The 12,627-nt window shown below is 43.0% G+C and overlaps 1 long non-coding RNA gene across 1 annotated transcript in view; it reads right to left on the bottom strand.

Annotated features, from left to right (window-relative positions):
* Positions 1-6,149: 6,149 nt before the first annotated feature.
* The window catches only part of LOC103366721 (uncharacterized), a 93,239-nt gene continuing 86,761 nt past the window's right edge, over positions 6,150-12,627 (bottom strand). Inside the window, exon 3 of the long non-coding RNA XR_520681.1 lies at positions 6,150-6,272. This is a non-coding gene — a long non-coding RNA (uncharacterized LOC103366721). The remainder of the gene's footprint in view (positions 6,273-12,627) is intronic.

Here is a 12,627-nt window from a genome sequence, read left to right on the forward strand (position 1 = left end):
AAAAAGGTCACCGCCGCAGCCACTGACAAGGAGGCACGTTTTACAGCTTTTACAAGCGTCATGAATCACCGAGGCATCTCGCTTTACAGTATGACATTGAAGACGCTCCCTTTGCTGACCGAAAGTGTAGAGTTACATTTCATGTGGCAGTTGCTCAGTGTTCTGTAGCTCGAGCGAGGCCAGTAAACGTAGATCCTTAATGCAGACATATTCACCGCAACACAAAGACTCCAACACGTCTTTGTGCAGGATGACAAAGTTGGTTCATCATTTTACAAAACCTCGAATCGACACGTTTCCCCATGTTGAATGTATCTCGCTCCTCTAATCTCTTCTGCCTTTGTTTTATCGATCAAATACATGTAACTTTGCTCTCGTATTGCTCTAATTTGTTCCCATACTGCTGCAGTTTAGCCAAAATATTCCCCAAATATTTGACATGTGACCGTTGGCTGCAGCTAAATGAGTCATAGCTTCCAATTTTTCATTTTTTACAGTATCTGGTCAGTGCGAACAATTTATTTTTTGGTGAATTTCTACATGAAACATACAGAATAAAGTGATTTTTAGCTTAAATTTGTTTAATTTTCCCAAATCGAGCTGCACAGCACACACGCTCAGCTCAATCACAAACAGAAAGCTCAAAAACATGTCGGTTTTTCAGCTTCTGGCTCTGATTAAGGGTCTAATTTTGACGATTTTCAAAACATTTAAGACGCCTTTTGAACCTGCAAGTTGGTTTTTGCCACTTGACCCGACGAGGCCCATTAACTTGTGATGAATGTTGGTGAAGCCACGTCCCGTCTTTTTGGTTAATATTACATAAACGTAGACAGACAAGGTGTCAAATCAATAATCCAGATAAGCGACGACATCTCCAGGTGGTTTTTATGTAGCTTAAACTCTTGGCAGCAGACTGATGAGTATCACAGGTGAAGTGAAGGCGTCTCAGGTTGAGGCTACTTTTAGTCGGACCGGGTCGCTCACCTCTCTGACTTCGCCGGGGTCAACGGTCGACACCCACGGCGACACGACCAGCTACCACGCAGGTAAATATTTACAGCAACCTCGCTGGTGTCGGGCAGTCATCGTCATGGCAACAACCAAGAACGAGCCGCTCATTTTGCTCGTAGGGAACACCGATGTGATACCCGAACAGGCCTGTCGCCCCGCCGCCCCACGTGCACGACCACGACTACCCGGCCGCCTCCCCCTCATCGGTTGGCTCCTCTCAAAGCCATTCCCGGCGAACATCTGTCCGAGCCGCTCCGGAGGGTTACTGCGTCTCACGGCGTCCGAGCGGCATTACGAGCCTCCGCTGCCTCCCTAATGCTGCAGGGACTTAGAGCGGGATTAAAGCGCAATTATGTGCTTCCCCTGTACGGCCCAGCTGTGGGAGGAGAGTTTGTACTGAAGAAGATGTTTTGTGCAAAGTCACACAAACAGAATTTAAATTTTAACTCAGTTTCTTTCGAGCTGCGTGGTGCTGCCATCACAAGGTTAATAAAATGGTCAGTTTTCAGATTTCAGATGTAAAAAAACACGTCTCGCTTGTTGCTTGTTGATCTGCTATTTCAGGGTATTTTCACTGCATTTACTTTAAGGTTCTTATCTCGGTCTTATAATCACAAGCTGTATGTTGTTTTTTTGTTTTATTTTAAATGCTATCCAGATTTCATACATTAGCCTGTACATTTTAACAAAAGAAAAACCTTTCACATTATGAATTCATTATGTTTTTGCGCGCATCTCACCAAAAATGCTCCCTTTGGATGCTATTATTTGAGGAAATATATGCTAACTCAGAATTTCACTCACTAAATTTTCCAAAAACTATTATAATTTTGCTTTTTTCACCCCCAAAACAGTCAAAATCTTCCATCAATGTAAAAGATAAAACTCAATTTTTCATATTAGTCTTTGCACTTTGAGTAAAATACCATTTTGCATCATGAGTTTATTAAGTTTTTGCATTTATCTCACCCAAAATATGCTTCTTTCGGATGTCATCTTTTGAGGAAATGACTTATTTCATGAGCTAAAGTGTCCAAAAATTATTATTATTTTGATTTTTTCCCCCCAGAGCAGTCAAGATCTTCCACCATTTTATAGGATAAAACTACAGTTTTTAATATTTGTCTTTGCATTTCAAGTTAAATACCATTTTGCGTCATGAATTTATTACGTTTTTGCATGTCTCTCACCAGAAATGCTTCTTTCGGACGTTATCTTTTGAGGAAATACGTGCTAATTGGAAATAACATGAACTAAAGTGTCCAAAAATTATTATTATTTTGTTTTTTCCCCCCAGAACAGTCAAGATCTTCCACCATTTCATAGGATAAAACTATATTTTTTAATATTCGTCTTTGCATTTTGAGTTAAATTCCATTTTGCATAATAAGTTTATTAAGTTCTGCATGTGTCTCACCCTTAAATGTTGGCAGATATCTGTTCATTAACGTTCAGGGAAGTTTGTCTGGATTCTGGCAGCATCAGCACCACGACGGTGGGACACTGCATTATGTAGGAAATGAGGAAAAATATGTGCTAATTGGCAATAACTCGTTATTTTATTCACATACCTGCAGAGGTGGCAAAGCAGGAAAACATCTGCCCTTCTCACCCCTCCACTCTTTCTTGTGATATAATAACAAAACATTGTTTTGTTTTTTTCAGTCAAGATCTTCCGACGTTATGTTATAAAAATGCAAATTTTTATTATTAGGAAAACAACATTTCTCACATTTTTTGCGTGTATCTCACTATGAAATGCTGAACAGTTCAGATATCTGCTCACAAATGTTCAGGGGAGATTTTCTGGAATCTGCTATGACTTAGAAAATGGGGGGAAAATATGTGCTAATTGGAAATAACTCATTATTTTATTGGCAGAGGTGGCAAATATTTGCCCCTCTCAGCGCGCCGCTCTGTCTTGTGATGTGATATCAACACATCATTGAGCCACACAGACGTATCTAGATATTCGCATATCGAGTATTTTAAACAACAGCTACGGGTGTGTAAACGGACTACGATCTCGTTTGGTGTTAATTTGAAATTTAAAATAATTTCTACTCACCGAAACTTCGCCACACGGACAAGCAACTATCGTCATGCGGTTTGATTGGATATGTGCTGCCCGTCGCTGCGATAAACACTCAGAGTGTTTCAGACAAGATGCAAATTTGGATGCAAAGTGCATCCGTCTGGCTTTAAGGAGTTAAAACCTTCAAAGGTGTGAGACTGAAGTGTCAAAAACAAATGACCTGCATCGGATCAGTGGCGAAAGTAGTGCGCAATGTGCTGCTGCTGCTGCTGAAAGTCAGAGCGAACGACACGGAATTAAAAAGCACTCCTTCAGGCATTCCAGTCACTTCCAGCACGGTGGCTTAATGAAGACATCTGCATGCGTTTAGTCGTTTCCGTCGTTGTGCCGAGACACAGTTCGCAGAGAGGGATGATGCCTGCACTCAGCGTGGAGGGTAAATAAATCATCACACAGGCGGGATGCGAAAACAAATGTCAAATCTCTCCGGCCCCTCATCCCTCTGACAAATGAATATTCTAACAGGAACGATCTACAGCCATCAGTCAGCCCGCGCCGACTCGTTAATATTCGGTTACGTAACGTCAGCCGTCTTTATTGTGACGTGGCGTCGAGCGCTTGTTGGTGCAAGATTCCTGATTTGGCTCGAGATGTGAAAAAAAAAAAAAGAAAGTTCTAGTTCAATATTAGCACATCGGAGCCGAGCACAGATAATTAGCAGAGTCGACTGTCCTCGGGCAACGTGCGAAAAGTTGTCAGAGCAAATCAACGAAAGCTCCTGAAAACAGCGCTCCCATTGCAGCGCTAGGAAAACCCTCCAACGAGTCCAGACTTCTACAGACACGACGTGGAGTCGCAGCTGGAAAGACGATACGTTGAAGCGAGCAGATGAGTGAAACAGACAAAACTTCAATCTCACGCTTCATTTTTCTGCAACAAGGAGCTCATAATAATGTTCACCTGTGAGTAATGTCTGCAGATGGTTCTCCCAGGATGCATGCAAGAGCAAAAAATCTCCACGAGTTTATGCTGGGGCGGCCTGTATTTCATTTATTTAAGTAAACCCAACAGCTGCATTCATGCTAAACTGGTTACCAGCTTCCCAAGTCGACCAGGACTTCTGAATCTGTTCACCTGAACGTGGCGTAAATTCCACACTGTCTACAACAACAACTGTGTACTCCACTAAATTTGCTGCTTAGATCCAGTAGAATAAGACAGTTTCCTCCCTATTCATATAAAAAATTCAAGCCAGTATATAGGCTTAAAGCAGATCTTATGAGGTCAACAACTACGGGGCTCTAGTGCTTTATCAGTCTCTGTTTCAGGACTGTATCGCGCCACACAAAGGCCTATAGAAAACGAAATTGCTCGGAGTCGACAGGAAAAAATAACACATAAAGGACGACTGGAGTTCCCTCCGCCGAGAATCCATATTTCTCACATTTGTGCTCGTCGAGGAAAGAAAAAGGTTAACTATAAAAACTCCTTCCCTCCCGAGAGACGCTCTCACTATCCAGCTCCGCGGGATCCACGCCAAGAGGATTGATCGGTCAGTAGGAGGCGCTTTCATACGCATTGATCTGTTATCTCGAGCGTAACCTGCTACAGAATTGGCTAGCAGCGTGAGTTAGGGAACCTTCGTTACAGACCTGAAAAACCCAGAGTTAAACCACGAATCCTGCGTCACAGTACAGACCTCTGGATTTAAACGTACAGTAACGGGGGGGGCAGTGGAAACACACTGGGAACACAATGTTAAGTTAAACAACAGGAAACGGCTTCTGCTGGACGTGTAAATACACAAATACAGAGTGCTGTTGATTTCCATGTGGCGAGTCTATCTAATAGTACGTGTTTTAGCTCCGTTTTTGGTCTCAACCAGCTTCTGAAGGTAACATCTACAGAGCAGTTTGTGTAAACTGGGTTGTTTTTTGTTTTACAGCTGCATGTTGTGGCAGCCGTTAGCCGTGTTTCCATATAATGGTCAAACCAAATTGGAACAAACACTTAAAAAGATGCAGAAAATGTATTAAAGGAAATGCTAATCAGGCTTGTTTTACAATAACCAGTTTGGAGCAAGTAAACTAGGCAGCTAAGTTGGAGGTAAACGCTGCATTAGCTGTAATAAACACAGTAAAAGAAACTAAACCAGCTGTTTGCCAACCATCAAAAATCCTTAAAAAGAAGAAAAAACAAGCACATTTTAAAACAATCACTTAACCGAAAGTCGGCAGCTTTATCAATGTGCAGTTGGTTATTTATTAGAACTAATAAGGTACACTGGATGATCTTCTACATGCTGATAAAGCTACTTCTAACCATGGACACGCAGATAAATACCACTAGGCTCTCAGCTACAGACAGCCTGTTGTCATTAACCACCACAGAAGACTTTGTCATGGTGCACGTTGCTAATTAAACTCCCAAAAATGCTCTCTGCTTGCAAACAGGTGTAGTCTGAGCATTAAACTGTAAGAGGCTCCACCTGGTGGAACAACCAGGTACTACAGCTGATCTTCATCTTCTGCCTTAGCAGTTAATGTCGTCTTAAATTATTAATCATTTCGTTAATAAATCCCTAAAACTGCTATTATATAGGGCAGAAAAAATAGCTTTCAATCGGGCAAGGTGCAGCTATTCTTTCAGCTGACATCGGAAACATGATGTAAATTACTATTATTAAAAAAAAAAAGCATTTTCATCCCCAATGATGCACCTTCAGTGAGCATAAACACAGCTAATAGTAAAAGTGAGCCACATAAAGGTGAGAGGAAGTCGTGTAGGATCATCACTACAAGCGATCCTGGTTCCAATTATTTTCACATTGTTGGACACACTGTTAATTAGCGAGTAAATGAGCAGGAAACTTTAAACGTTTCCAAACAGGACTTTGGAAAGTGAGAGGAGCACGGCCCTCCGTTCCTCAGTGGAAACTACCTCCTTGTAGTCGGCCCGGCAGAGAGCGAGCGAGCGTCCACGAGGGCGTATGTGCTGTGTGACAGATCACTGTTACGATTAGATAATGGATTTCTATACGAGCAGCGCCGACAACAACCCAGCGCTCTTTTTTTCTTTTTTTTTTTCTGTGATAAACTGGCTTTTATTAAACATGTGAGAGAAGACGGGGAGGAACCTACCGGTCATACTGTATGTGTGGTGTGTGCGGTTAATGATTTCCCCAGGCCTCCTGCGTGGTGGCGTAGCCCGCCTTGTCTCCGCCCTGGAAGGAATAAAACAGAGGATTGTTAGGGCGGCTGTGAGACAGAGGGTGGAGGAAGGAGGAAGGGAGGGATATAGCGTATAGAAAACAAACAAGGCCATACAGTACAAAGGCCAGCAGCCCCTCCTTCCCCTGAAATCCCCTCTGTCCTCATTCCTCAAGCTCACTCCTCTCTCGCTCCTCTGTCCTCCGTTGACTCCTTTCCCTTCGTCTTTTCCTCCCTTCTCACTTTACTTTTTTTGTTCCCTTTTTACCCCTCCGCTGCTCACGTTTGTCACATTGCGTCCACCTTTTGTCGTTTCTGCTTCTACCTTCTGACTTTAGCTCCCATTTGTTTGTCTTTCTTTTTTTTTTTTAGTTCCTCCCTACGGAGTCTCGGCCTGTTTACCTCGGACATGAAAGCCAGACATTTATGTGTCGCAGTCATGCACTGGTGTCCTCATGCAGCCTCCGGTTCTGATGCAGGTGCAGACTGAAGCGTGCAGCTCAGGTTGCACATGCAAACAGATGAATGCTAAGCTAGCTGTGCTAAATTGCCAAATATCAGTAAAGTTAAAGGCATAGTTTAACATTTTTGGTTGCTTTTCCAATAATAACATGAAAACACCAACATCATTGTTATGTTTTTATGAAGTGGTTAGCTTAGCTTAGCATAGCCTGCGCTCTATAAAGCAATTTAAGTGACCTTAGCTTAAAAACAAGATAAAACTACTGATTTTGACTTGGACACATTATTTTTGATGGGCTGTGCTGACGCGATAGCGCCGTTAGCTGCATCAACTTCACACTGTGTGCATTAATTGATTTAAAACTGAAGAAATTAGCTTGATAACTTCATTTTTCTTCTAGATTTCACGTCTCCCCCCTTTATTTTAACATCCTTTGATTGTAGAGAAAAGGCAAATTCTCTTAACTCAAGGTAGGTTGAACATAATTTCATCAGAAGTCGTCAAAACGATTGATGCAAATGGTTGCGTTTATCTGTTTTGCTGTTGTTGTTGAGTCCAAACACTATTTTTTTTTAGACTGGAAGCATAAGGACAGAGCTTGTCTTCAGTAAATAAAAAACGAAGGAACTATTTTAAAATAGCGGTCGTAGCCAATGCGCCACAATGAGCCAGTGTTTGTGAGGAAATCTGCTTCCTCTCCCTGCAGGCATATAGACGGCATGAAAACCCCCTTTAAAAAAAAAAAAAGGAATCTCATATAAGAACACAGCTGACAAAACGAGGGACACAGCTGCAAATACAAGTCATGAATCGTCCACAAAGTAGAGATGCACAAAGCAAAATATAATTCATCTCACTCATACCCAACAATCAGTCGACAATCAATTCTACGGAAAGCCCGTCTTCAACAAAAAAGACGTTCTAAAGACGCAAACCGAAGCAGCAAACACGTCCGACTTTGCAAAACATTTCGCCGACTGACACGGCGACGTCAAACATCGAGAATATGAGATAGATGATAAAAGTGCGACAAGCCCTCAAATATACGTCAAACAAGTGCGATTGCTTTTATGGCAAAGTTCTTCTGAAATTCAGCAAGACAACTGTTTTAACCTTTTAGCTAACAGACTTAGAAATCATCCATCCATCATCTATACACCGCTTAATCCTCACTAGGGTCATGGAGGGCTGGAGTCTATCCCAGCTGACTCAGGGTGAAGGCAGGTTCACCTGGACAGGTCACCAGTCTATCACAGGGCTACACTTAGAGACAGACAACCAAGCACACTCACATTCACACCTACGGACAATTTACAATCAACAATTAACCTCAACATGTTTTTTTTGGACTGTGTGGGAGGAAGCCGGAGAACCCGTAGAGAACCCACGCTGCACGGGGAAAACATGCAAACTCCACGCAGAAGGATCCCGGTGCCAACAACTTAGAAATCAGGCGTTAACAAATTTGCAAAATAACAACAACAGACGTAAATAAGCAACTAAATTCATGCAGAAAGAGTGAAAGCCGGGAATTAAATTGCGCAACCGAAGTCCTGCTGCACTTTTAAAATCAGAATCAACTTTATAAGTTTGAACACACAAACACGGAATTTGCCTCCGGTGAGTCTTAGCTCTCTGCGTACAGTAATCAGAAGAAAACAAAAAGTACTAAAATAAGAACAAGGTAAAAGTTGAAGAGCAGAGAAATAAACTAGAACAACAAAAACAAGAGCTATCCATGAATAAACAGCAGCGTCTACAGTCTGCATAAACAGGTGTTGTGACGTGTGAAGGTAGGTATACTTTCCTTCCACATCCTGCGCTGCCTTAAACGGCGTCGTAAAAGCTTTTTATTTTACTTTTTTAAAAATGTAATGCAAAAAAAATCTCTGAAAACTTTAAGGTCCATGTTCTGGCTTTTCGTTATGACTTTACTTCTCCTGACGTTGACGGTTTCGCACACCTATCGTTATCAGTATGTTTAGACAGGACGCGTATCAGGGTAAGGATTTGGGTATTTTCACAATTAAATTGAGTTCTTTCCACCATGTAGCCCATAAATGAACTAGAAAGTAAAAACCCTTTTATACAGGGTCTTTAGCTGTAGCGCAGGACGCCCAGTACAGTCAGTAAACGCAGGTTTCAACACCGTTAAGCCGTTTTATATACATTCTTACTGCTTTGTTTTTATATACACATTTGCGCTCTTATTTCCATTTTTCACACAAACGCTCGCCAGGAATTTTAAAACAGCAGCATCTTAATTAACGAGCAGATTTTACAGGCTAAGCCCACTGTTACATTTCACATTATCTGGTCTAATTATTGTAAAGAAAACACCCTCGTCACCTTTCCGAAAACAGCTACAAGACCACAGAGGGTTGGCGGGAGGAGGAAAAATTGAGCAGAGTTCAGCTTTTATGCTAAAGAGAAACGATTCAGTTTAACGATAATCATCTGCTTCTGCACACCTTTGGGCTTCAGCTGCTCCTTAACGCGAAAACAAAAAGCCGATTGTGGCTCCGCAGCACATGTCCGTTACGCTTTATTACCACCGACTACTCGAGTAAACAGCGCACCAGTGACAGAATGTGAACGAGCTTGTGTCTGGATAAAAAAAAAAAAGAGAACAGAGATGAAAGGAAGAGACAGAAAATGTGAAGGAATCCGTGAAAATGAGAAAGAGAAAGGACGGGAAAACACGCCTCCGTCCGAAAGAGCCTTTAGAGGTTAAGGGAAAAAGGAAGCCGTTAAGCTTTTTACAGCCCCTTTGGACGGGAAATGCCAGAGGAAATGCATTTATGTGTGTGTGTTCCTATATGCTGATGGGAGTTTGTTGTCAAATTAGGAAGTGTCACTAGATTTTTCTAAAAACAGGAAATCCTGTCTGCTTATTTACCCGTTAACAGCTCCTTAATTTGACATAAAACCCCCAAAAATCAACCCACATACGAGTTTTTTTTTTTCTTCTGAGCCGCCAAATGTGATCGAAAGTTCTGGGAAAAGTTTGATGAAATAAAAAAAAACGTATTAGCCATAAACGACTTCTCAGTTTGACAAATACCTCCTGGGTCAGGGTCCGTCTAATACGTTTCTCTCTGCAGAGTTTTCCACCGAGGAGAAACTCCATATGCTGCGGAAGATCAATTGCTGTTTCCAAGGTCAAGAACAAACTTTCACAATCAATTTTCTCCAGTGATAATTCAGGAGAAAAAAAAAGTCCACGACGAAACGCAGCGGCTCTCTAATGCAGCCCCGATGACATGTGTGGCTTCGCGTGGAAGGGGGAATTCCTGCCTCGGCCTGGATGCAAAGAATCAATTTCCCCCCCTAGCAGTAGAAAAGCTGCAAGGACGGATGGATAGTTTGAGGTGCAAAGAAGGAGCCTCTAAACATGACTAATTTTGCTAATGGATGAGGGCCGCGGAGGTCATCTGTGGAGTTTACACAAAGGATTTCTGAGGCTCGCAATCAAGACAGTGGATTAACGGCGAGGCGGGGAGATGGATTGTGTCTGTTTGGGGAAAAAAAAAAAAAAAGAGCATTGAAAGAATATACGCCGTGGAGACACCGGATCAACACGCCGAAGACAACATGCTAAGAAGGGAGGTCAAGCGTTTAGCCTCGGCGCTGACAATCTGCGACGGAGCGGCCGAGGATGATAGACGGCAAAAACAGAAGCAAAAAAAAAAGAGTCAAGTGGCCGGGTGTCTGTACAAGAGGACGAGCTTCAAAGCGCTTCATTTTGCTAACTCGGAGCAATGCTATCGCCGCTGCCAGCGAAGCCTTTTCACCATCTTGCCGACATGAATAGCTCCTTTTGTCGCGGAGGAATTCCACTGGCAAGTCTCTAATTAGCTGCAGGGCTCTTCCCCTGCAGGCCTGTGTGGGCAAAGAGAAGACGAGGAGGGAGGCAGCTCGGCGGGAAGGAAAAGGGACGAGGCGACAAACGATGCTCTCCAGACTGGTGATATTAAAAGGAACTTCTGAGTTAGTTTTTTCCAGGCAGGATCGTGACAGGTGGTTAACCAGCGCTGGGTTGTCGGGCACTCAGCACCGTCGCCCAGCTGGTACCGGCTCGGCAGGAGTGGCTGACCTACAAAAACACAACCACCACTCTGGCTGTCAGCGGCTCAGCGTCGGCGAAATGCTAATTCACGGGTAAGAGGATGCTGGTTGATGAAGAGCATCCTGACGTCGGGTTATCTCGAGCTGAAAACCGGAATTATGAACCTGGAGGCTGACGAAGGCGGTGGACGAGCTTTTTAAAAATCTCTAAATTACACCACTCATCTCAGAAAGAAACTGCAAAAACAGAAAAAAACTCAGATTTCCAATTTTCTCACAGCCCTTGAACTGCTCGTGTTTGACGTGTGGCTCTGTTTGGAAAATTAACCAAATCTGAGCTTAAGAAATCCTGATAATTCGCCAAAATCTGTGCATTCTACGCGCCTTGGTTAAAAATTCGCCAAAAATAAACAGTTTGCTCGAATCAGATTCTGCCAAAACCAAAAAATTCTACACTTCTCAATGCAACGGTGAAGCCTTCAGCGGGTCAGGTGTGAAAAACAGTCACGTGACAAAAATTCAGGGAGTTTTCGACTGAACTGCAGGCAGTGTTTGCTAAGCGAAGATACGACTACTCGATAGATAAAATATCTAGAGGATGTAGAGCCACTGCTTTCTTTTTTCTTCTTCTTTACAGTATTGGTAGCACCTGTAAGCACTCAGGACTATTAAATAAAATGTAAAATAAACAATCCAAGAAATTCAACTTTCGTTTTTCATTCTTCTTGAGTTTTTTTTTAAATGATTTAAGACACTATAACGGTGTCATACTGGACAAAAGGTAATTGGAAGTTCTCTCTACTTCCAGGCTTCTGTTTCCATAAAGGTGCACATTGAGTAAAAAATGTGACAGGACCAAATTTTAAAAAAAAACGTACACAAGGGAGTAGAACTGAAGACATCTGCTGCTTCGACCACACCTCTCAGAGTTGTATCACCAGCGATGCCTTCAGGCGTCTCCTACATCCCTGATGTTCTGTAGAATATGACGGGAATGTGCGTTTGTCTTGAGTGTGTTCTGCAGCGTACGTGTGAAGCTCTGCTGATGGGCGTCCTGTTGGGTTTCAGTCGCGTGAGTGTGGCATTCGATCACATGCTCGTGCTATATTTGCACCGACTGAACAGCTATCTCATATAGAGCATCTAAGCCGAGCCGGCCGCAGTGTCATACAATATGGTTCAGTGTGTCTGGACCGTGTGCTCGGCCTGCGCTGACCCGTAGAACCAACTGGGTCCTCCCACTGGAGATTACACTTTAAAATAACAACAACAGCAAAAAAAAAAAACCCCCGACTTGTGCAAACATAAACACAGCAACACCTACAGAGAAGAAGAAAAAGCACCCCACGCCGAGGCTTTGAGGAAGTTCAGGAGGTGCACATGCATCAACAATGAAGCAACAGCCGGCATCTTCCTATTTCCTCTTAACAAAGCAACCGCAGGTCCCTCGAGTAAACAGCGAGGCCACGAGGTTACGCGGGCTAATGCGCAGAGAAATAAATAAAGACGTGTAGCGCTGCGATGTGAAAGGAAAGTGATGATTACACACGCCGACCGCATTTTTTAAAAAAAACTCTGCAAAATCTGCAAAGAGGTAGAGCAGGAAGTGTTGGAGGCGTTTGGTGCATTTCAAGTTCCATAAAGCAGCGTCCTGACAGGAACATCCAGTTATCTCATTGGTCTACATTATCGTCCCTACCAGCCTGGACGTTTGCCAGAAAGTCCAAAACGGGGAGCAGCTCTGATTGGACGATTGGTGAGTCTTGTGCTCACCGTGACGGATTCGTTTGATGTGTCTCTGACAGACAGAGACTCTGCAGCCTGCCCTGGAAGTTCAC

This window comes from Stegastes partitus, unplaced genomic scaffold (genome assembly GCF_000690725.1).
Source record: "Stegastes partitus isolate 25-593 unplaced genomic scaffold, Stegastes_partitus-1.0.2 Scaffold969, whole genome shotgun sequence".
Lineage (NCBI taxonomy): Eukaryota > Metazoa > Chordata > Actinopteri > Pomacentridae > Stegastes > Stegastes partitus.